An 8758-nucleotide genomic window follows, 5' to 3' on the forward strand; every position below is an offset into this window, starting at 1 on the left:
GCAGGAGGATCTCTATGGGTTCAAGACTAGACTGGTCTACAGAGTGAGTTCCAGGACAGCCAAGTCTACACAGAGAAAACCTGTCTCAGAAAACCACCACCACAACAACAGTAATAATAACAGAAAGATGTCTTAGGTAAATAACAATAGAAAAGTTTATTTTCTGAATTAAGCCTGCTTGAAAGACTTCTGGGCTCTGTGCTGCAGACAGAGGCTGTGGTCCATGCTACTATGGACAAGGAAGCTTCTTTGGCAGTGATATTGATGACTGCAGATTCATAACTGAGAATGAGAGGTGTGGAAAGCTTCTGTGTCAACCTTCTTTCCTGCCTACAGGAGGGAAGGAAGGAAGGAAGGAAGGAAGGAAGGAAGGAAGGAAGGAAGGAAGGAAGGAAGGAAAAAGCAAACAAATAAACAATTCATACAAGAAGCTATTGAAGAGAATCCTTAAAACTTGTGAAAAAGTGCTGAAGTGTAGCTCTTCACAGCTGATGGCTTCTGGTGTGGGGAGGGAGAACTCAATTTCCTCTGAGGGGCTGGCCACTGAGAGTTTGACCTTGCTCCAGTGAGTATAAAGGCAGCACAAATTGGATTTGGTGGGTTTTGTTTTTACTGGGGGAGGGTAGACCTGGGAGGAATATAAATTGAGTGTGATCAGGGTACATTGTATGAAATTCCCAAATAGTTAATAAAAATGTTATATTGGGGGTGGGGTAATTTCCCACTGTGGTAGGGGGAGTCAATAATAAAAGAAGAAGGGAAGGGAAGGGAAAGGAAGGGAAGGGAAGGGAAGGGAAGGGAAGGGAAGGGAAGGGAAAGGAAGGGAAGGGAAGGGACACAAAAACAGCATCTTGGCTGGCAATGGGACTGTGTGTCAGCCTCTGTGCTAAAGAACCTTTAAGCTTTTATTGAACACGTAAGTTCATTAACTTGCAGAGATTCCTTGGTTCTTTCAGTAAAGATAGCAGACTGGAGATGTGACATTTCCCAACCATGTGGCCTTTGCAGAGTCCCACAGATCTGATGCAGTGCTTCCCTGCTCAGCTGTTCTGTGCCCCGTGCTCCCTGCCTTGCTACAAATGTCTGAGGGGGTTATGATGGCGGGCCAAGCAAATGGTTTCCCCAGAGGAAGGTGAGGGAGAACTCTTCTCGGGATGAATGGCTGTGCACAGAGCCCGCGAGCTAGAGTGAACGAAAGAGCAGTCTATAACATAAGCAGAACAAGGCAGTTCTCGGAGGTGGCACTTTCTTATCTCTTCCCTTTGATGGGTAACAACCCAAGTTGTGTTTCCTCCAGAGCAGCGGCTGACAGGAGCTAATTTCTCTCTGTGTCAGCTTTCGCGGCCGCCGTAACAGAACATCTGACACAAATGACTTAAAAGGAGAAAGGATTTATTTCAGTCCGTCAAGACAGGGTACCAAGCAGGGTTGAGTTGTTTCCATCATGTTGGAAGAAGTGAAAAGGGGACACAGAGGGGTCCTAAACAAGATGCCACACCAGTGACCAACTCCAGTGATCTCATTCCTCCAGGAAGGCTTTGCCTCCTAATGTTTACATAACCTCCCAAAATAGCACCACCATGGAGGGACCAGGTTGTCATTGCAGGAACTCTTTGAGGGAAGCACTTCAAATGCAAACCATAGAAGTTGCATTGTGTGCCTGAAAAAGCATCAGAGGTCTTCGATTTGGTTTTCTAAAGCCTCACATCTAACCCAGCAGCCCTGACATCAGTAGTCAAGCTTTGGTTTTTCTGGTGTGATCTTCAGACGCAGAACTAGGAAAGTGTGCCCATGATTGGCAAGGAGTTCCCTAAAGGCCCCACTCACGGTCAGTTATACAGAAAGAACCAAGGACAAGCAGGGCTGAGCTAGCTCAGCAAGCGTCACACATCATTAGGTACTTCAGAATGTCTTCCTCCCACACGCCACCTTAACTTGACCAGGTCATATCACAAATGGCAGGTGTCAGTTCAGCAGTGTGTGATATGAGGCCCTTTTAGTGGTAACAAAAACAAGAATCAAGAAATTAAGACGCTTAGCCAATATACATATCTAAGTAGAGGCAAGGTTTGAATGTGGGTCCTCTAACTCTTAATCTTCACTAACTTCTATGTTATTCCAATCATCTTCTTACTATCAACACACATCATAAAAACTAACTCTTAATTCTTATCCTAAAACAATGTTGTCTATACAAACCCATCTTTGCAGGCTTTTGAGACTCACTTGGAAGCCACAGCCGAGGCCTGTAAGGGTCCATGTCTGTACATGCCCCTTAGACCCTTGCTTTCTCTCCCCTGGCCTTCTTCATCTTCCCTTTCTCACAAGAGATAAAAACATATTACTAATTTTAATAATATATTTGTAATATTAAATTGACACTGAATATTAAGTTGCTATTAGTAATTAACCCATATTAACCAAATTGCAGGGGCATGTGAGTGAGTCAGATTGCTGTCTGTAGGGACAGATACATACAACCCTGTGGCTGGAGTCTCTCTGATGCTCTGGTCTCACATGGAAACTTGACTTTCCCTAGAACATGGACACTGCCTGGGAGACACTCAGGATTCTCAAAACTTGAAAGGCTGATGTATTGTGTCCTACAGGCTGGAGAAATGCTAATCTCCCCACAAAACATGAGTTGCTCCCCAGAGCAAAGGATTGTCCAGCCCCAAGTGTCAACAGCGCTGCATGGAGCGACCGTGGGCTCATCAAAACATCTACATTTCTCTGTTAGCAGGAACCATTAGAGGAATGAATGCCTTCTAGTATGCCTTCTGGTAGATTACTTCTGGGTCCAAGCCCTGATTTATAGAGTTTCCTGAACAATGGACAGACTGTGAGGACTGGTCCAGAGTGCAGGAGACAGCAGGTGTCCACCAGGATCCAGGGATCACTAAGTAGGGAAGCCCAGCAGGCTGAGTGAGCTTACAGGATGCTGGGTGCACAGTGAGTGTTGAAGCCTATAAGGACCGTGATGGGAGATGCATGGAGTAGCACTCCTGAGCAGGGCACAGAGGTCCTGCCCTTTCTTGCTGGTGAACTGCTGAGCTGTTCTTTCCCACAGCTGAACCCTGCCCTCAGGAAGACTGTGGTGACTCCAGCAGGTTGACATCTTGATAGGCAGATGGGCTCATTAGCCTATTATCCTTTGTTCTTGCAAAAGAAGCTTACTCTTTTTTCCTGGGGTGAGGTGGGTTCAAAGATGCTTCCTGAACATGGATGAGTTGGTGTGCCGCTACTTCAGAGGATACAGAAAAATCCATCATGAGTTCTGGGTGTCGAATTCAGTAGGGAAAAAGATGATTTGTAAGGATCTCGTAGCCCCAAGAGATTATGATTCTAAAATGGGGCCACGAGCCAAAAGTGGTGCAGCACGGAGGAGAGATATGCTCAAAGGATTTTGTTTTAACCAGGAGAGCTTTGGGGGAGTATCATGTGAACTGAAGGGATCCTTCTAGGTGCCCCATAAGCCATTGCTTCCTGGGCCTGCACAGGAGGCATCCTATACCTGCCTTGGACACTTTAAAACTTAGTTGTGTGTGTGTTCATGTGTGAGTATAGGCACACATGGGCCGAGAGACACATGGGGAGGTCAGAGGACAGCCTCAGTATGGGTCCTCACGTTTCTCCCTGTTTGGAGGCGGTATCTTCTTTGCTGGTGTGTATGAGAGGCCAGCGGGCCCCCAGACTTCCAGGGCTTCTGTTTCTGCCTCACCTCCCAACATATGAGCAAAAATGACAGGTACATATTGCCGCACTTGGCTTAGTGTGAATTCTAAGGACTCAAACTCGGGTCCTCAGGCTTGCACAGAAGGTGCTTCTAACTAACTAGACATTTCCACAGCCATCATTTTTTACCTTTTAAGGTAAATAATGGGCATGGACCAAAATCACACACAACTCATAAACATTCAGCTCAATGAGGTACCACAAAGTGAATTGGATCCTCTCTTCCATCACCCCTCCAGACACCTTGAACATCACCACTCTAGTCTTTCCTGAGTTAGGATCTCATGAAAATGGAATTTTATAGTTTTTCCAATTGATATCTTACCTCTTTTGCTCAAAATTATTTTTATGAGAATCATTTATTTTTTTCCTTTATAGCTGTAGTTAGTCCATTTTCATGGCTATATACAATTCCATTCTATAGATTATCACAATTTATTCATGCCCAAGTTTATACCATGTGGGTAGTCTCAAGTCTTGGGCAACTACAAATGTCTTGCTGTATTTTTGCAGGGGCTATTGCTGAGCATAACTGCCTTGCTCTACCAGTATCTGCCTTAGGATTAGATTTCTGAATACAATTGAATGCCACGAAACACACAAAGATTTCACGTGTGAGAATGTCCTCATGGCCTTTAGTGGGTGATGGAATCATTTTCCTGTTTTCCTGTAACTGCGGGATGAGTGACGCCCTGCCTAGTTTATTGTCAGATTGATACAAGTGAGGGTTATCTGAGAAAGGAAACCACAGTTGAGAAAATGCCTCTGTAAGACTGACCTGTAGGCAAGCATGTATGACATTTTCCTAATTAGTGACAGATGTTGAAGGTCAAGCCTGGGCACATGGTCCTGCGTTGCATAAGAAAGCAGGCCACACAAGAAATGGAGAGCAAGGCACTCAGCAGAAATCCTCCATGGCCTCTGCATCAGTTTCCCCTCCAGGTTTCTGCTTTGAGTTCCTGCCATGACTTCACTCAGGGATGGAGTCTGACCTAACACTTGTGAGCGGAAATGCTGTGAAGTAATCAATCCCTCTGTACACTGTGGAAATGCATTGCTCTTGTTATTAATTAAAAGCTGATCGGCCGATAGCTAGGCAGGATTTGGGGGCACAGAGAATGCTAGGAAGAAGGGCCGAGTTTGAGGACTCTCAGGAAATGCAGAGGGAAGCAAGATGAACATGCCATGATGAAAGAAGGTACAGCCACATGGCAGAAAGTAGATAAAATATATGGGTTCATTTACAATATAGCAGTTTGCTAGTAATCAGCCTGAGCTATCCGCTGAGCATTTGTACTCAATATGAAGTCTCTTAGGGCTATTTGGGAAGGATTGCTGGGACACAGAAAAGCTCCACCTACACTGAAACAAAACCCATTCCTCCCCAAGTTGCTTTTGGCCCTGATGTTCCACACAACAGAAAACTGAGACAGGTGAGATGTTCCCAAGTTCAGCAATAATGTGACAGGGCACCTGAGTGAGTGATGTCGGCATGCTGTGACAGGCAGGCTTACAAGACAGACAGTGACACAGACAGTCAGAGAAGATACAGATGTGAGTTCCAACAGTGACTCCATGCGCCAGTCTCCGCTTCCATCTGAGCCACCAACTTCAGCCAAACTCAGGCTGTGTGCTCTGGCAAGCCTTTCTAAGTTAACTCAGGTGCGCGCCTGATTTATGAGGATTTTGTCAGATTGCTAATACCATTATTCAGCCCCCATCCATTCCATCAGCAGCAGTTTAAACTCGGCCATCTTGAATCACTCACCAGCAGTCCCAGAGGTTTATTTGCACTTATATTTCTTAACACAATTTATAGCATCCAAATATTGAGTTGGATGCTGGGCTGACACTCATCAGGCCTACTATAACACGCCCTTGACTGTCCTCTCACTGTCCCTGTCACCTGTCTTGGAAGTAAAGTGCTTCTGTCTCTTTTCCATATGATTCCCCCTGCAAAAACAATTCTTTCCCAGGCTTCTACTCCAGCCGTGCCTACAAGCACATCTACACGACCTATTAAAATCTCCCTCTATGAGTATAGCAGAATACCATTAGGAGTCATTTTATTACTACATTCTTTAGTAAAATAATAATATGTGATTTTTTTACCCTAGGTTCCTGAACTTTAGAGTCTCAGGTTCTTGGTCACCCAAGCAGTGTCATGTATGGGTTCCATCTTGAGGAGAGGGCCTTAAGTCAAATCAGTTATTGGCTGGTTACTACCATAAGCCCTGTGCCACCATTATCTTAGCACTGCAGGTAGGACACCATTGTAGATCAGAGGGTTTGTAGTTGGGTTGGTGTTGATGTTCCTCCTGTGCCAGCAAGCAGAGTACCTCCTGGTACTGTGAACACTAGCCCACAGGGATAAATACTCTATGTAGGCACCTGTTCAAATTCCCTATGTTCAATAAATTGTGTAGGTGTTGTCTTCAGCATTAAGGCCTTATTGTCAGCTTGTGGACAGCAATCAATAAAAGCCTTGGAAATAACCTGGCTTATTCAAGGGTTTTCATGGGGCCCCTTTGACCAACAACTCTATTGATGTAACCAATTTCCAGAAGTCTTCATTTGGTGATGAGGAATGTCCAGATGGGGACCTGTCCCCCCTGTTTATTTGATGTTTCTATTTAGACCACTTTCATATATGTATATCTTTTAGGAAGCTTCTGCTGTATTAGGTTTCCATGTTTCTCTTCAAATGACCCTTCATTTCAGGTGTCTCTCCCTATTCCCTCCATTGTCTATCCCCCCCCCACTTGATCCTCCTGTTTCAGCCTCCTCACCAAACCCCATCTATCCTTAACTCTATATTCTGTTTCCCTTCCCTAGGGAGACCTATCTGGTCTCCCTCAATCTCTTATTCTATACCTAACCTCTATGGCTCTGTGGATTGATGATTGCTTATCACTGACTTAATAATAATAATAGGTAATTTCTACCTATTATTGTACAAGCAAACATATACTGTATTTGTCTTTCTGGGTCTGAGTTACCTCATTTAAGGTGTTTTTTTTTTCTAGTTCCATCCATGTACCTGAAATCTTCAGTAATATTTCGTTGTGTAAATGTAGGCATTCTGCTGTATCCACAGATCAATGCCTTGCGTAGTCACCATCAGAGAACCTTCCTCCTGCAACAGATGGGAACGATTATAGACCCATAGCCAGGCAAGATGCAAAGAGAGAGAGAGCTTGGAACACTCAGCTCTATGGAAGAGGAAGCAAACAACATGACGAGCCAGAGGGGATGGAGAACAAGGAAGCACAGCCTTCTAAACACTACAGAGTATATGTACTTATGAACTCACAGAGACCTAGGCAGCACACAGAGGGCCTGCACAGGTCTGCACCAGATGGGACCCTAGAGATCAAAGGAGAAGTGGGACATGCCCCCAATCACTAACCCAGAAACTATCTCCAATTGATCACCACTTGCAAATGAAATTTTAGTTTCCTTCAAGGGAGTCTCATTGGGGAAACTATTCTTAAGGGTAGGCTGCGTGCCCTGCAGTAGACGGCCAACAGAAATGGAACTCGTTGGCATCTGTGGAGCTTCCTTGTCTCATACCATGACAGGGCTTTGTCTTTTTTCTTTTCTTTTTTAGTTTAATATTTTTTATTTTTTTCTCTCTCACCCTATAGGTCCTTTGTGTACATGTTATGGCTTCCAGTCTTGTGTTTTTAGGGGACCCCTGAGTGCACAAATGAGTGGGTCTCTGCACCTTATCTGTTTCTTATGCCCTTTCCTGGGCTCTTTTTCTTCTGCTTGCTTCTATTTCTCTATTCCAAAGTATTTATTTTTGTTTTCCGCTATTATGTCTTATTTTATCATGATCCCTTAGAAGCCTGTTTGTTTTCTAATGAGAGACAGAAAGGGGATAGATTCATGATGGGTGGGAGGTGGAGAGGAACTGGAAAGAGCAGAGAGAGAGGAAACCATAAACAGGATATATTATATGAAAAGAATCTATTTTCAATAAAAGAAAATAAACGTCCATTCTAGAAAACTTTGTCATATACTTTCATCTAAAGATAGATCCCAAATTCAATCTCTTCCACCCTTCCAAATGCATGGATTGCTCACACTAAATGATGTCCTCTCCCCAAAGCCTCTAAGATCAAGTCTCTTGGACCTCCAAGCATGCATGTTTTGTGGGACAAACAGCTGGAATGCTGTGATCTGCTCAGGAAAAAAAATTCTCATGTGTGGGACTCCAGCCCCAGAGGCACGAATGTCAGGAATACGAGACAGCTGCTTTGTCCCGAGCGTGCCCTCGGGAAGTCTAAGAGGCTCGAGTTATGACTCTGTTTTATAGCAAAGGCATCTGAGATCCATAGAAACTCCAACAAAGGAAGCTTCTCATCCAAATAAGCATTGAGGAAAATCCCAGATGTGCCCTCTGGGTATGTTGGCATTAGGCACTTACCCTGTCACAAACCCCTGTATTGTGCTGAACTCCGAGAGAACAAGACAAGAGCCCGGGCTCTAAATGCTAACAAACCTGAGTTTGCGAAGAGACTACCCCCTCCTGGGTGTTCACACAGGGCCTTACTTTCCCTTCCCACCTATGCTCGCCTGAAAAATCAGTGTATCCATAATGGAGAGGCCATGGCGTGGCTCAGCAGCTGGCCAGTAGTTAGGGAGAACCAGGGCACACGTGGAGTTGAGCACCCAGCATAAGGCACAGAAAGGTGGGGGCTACACTGAGTGTGAGACGCGGAGAAGGCAGTAGAAGGCACAGGCTGATTTGGTCGAGTCCACCAACGCCTGATGGAAGATTGGAGCGCCATTTTCAAAGGCTGGCTGCTTCAGACACTCAGGCCATCGTAGCTCTCACTGTCCAGTTTCCTGAAATCCGTCAAGTCACCCGTCCCAACTCTGCTCCTCCCTCCAGAGCGAGAGCAGAGGAAGCAAAGTAGAAACAGAAGAAAAGCTAACTACAGCCTGCCACCTGTCACCGTGAGAAAGTAATATCACACTCAGCCGTCTCCCCTCCCTCTCTCTTCTTGTACTATGC

Source organism: Myodes glareolus, chromosome 7 (assembly GCF_982192425.1).
Source record: "Myodes glareolus chromosome 7, mMyoGla1.1, whole genome shotgun sequence".
Taxonomy (NCBI): Eukaryota; Metazoa; Chordata; class Mammalia; order Rodentia; family Cricetidae; genus Myodes; species Myodes glareolus.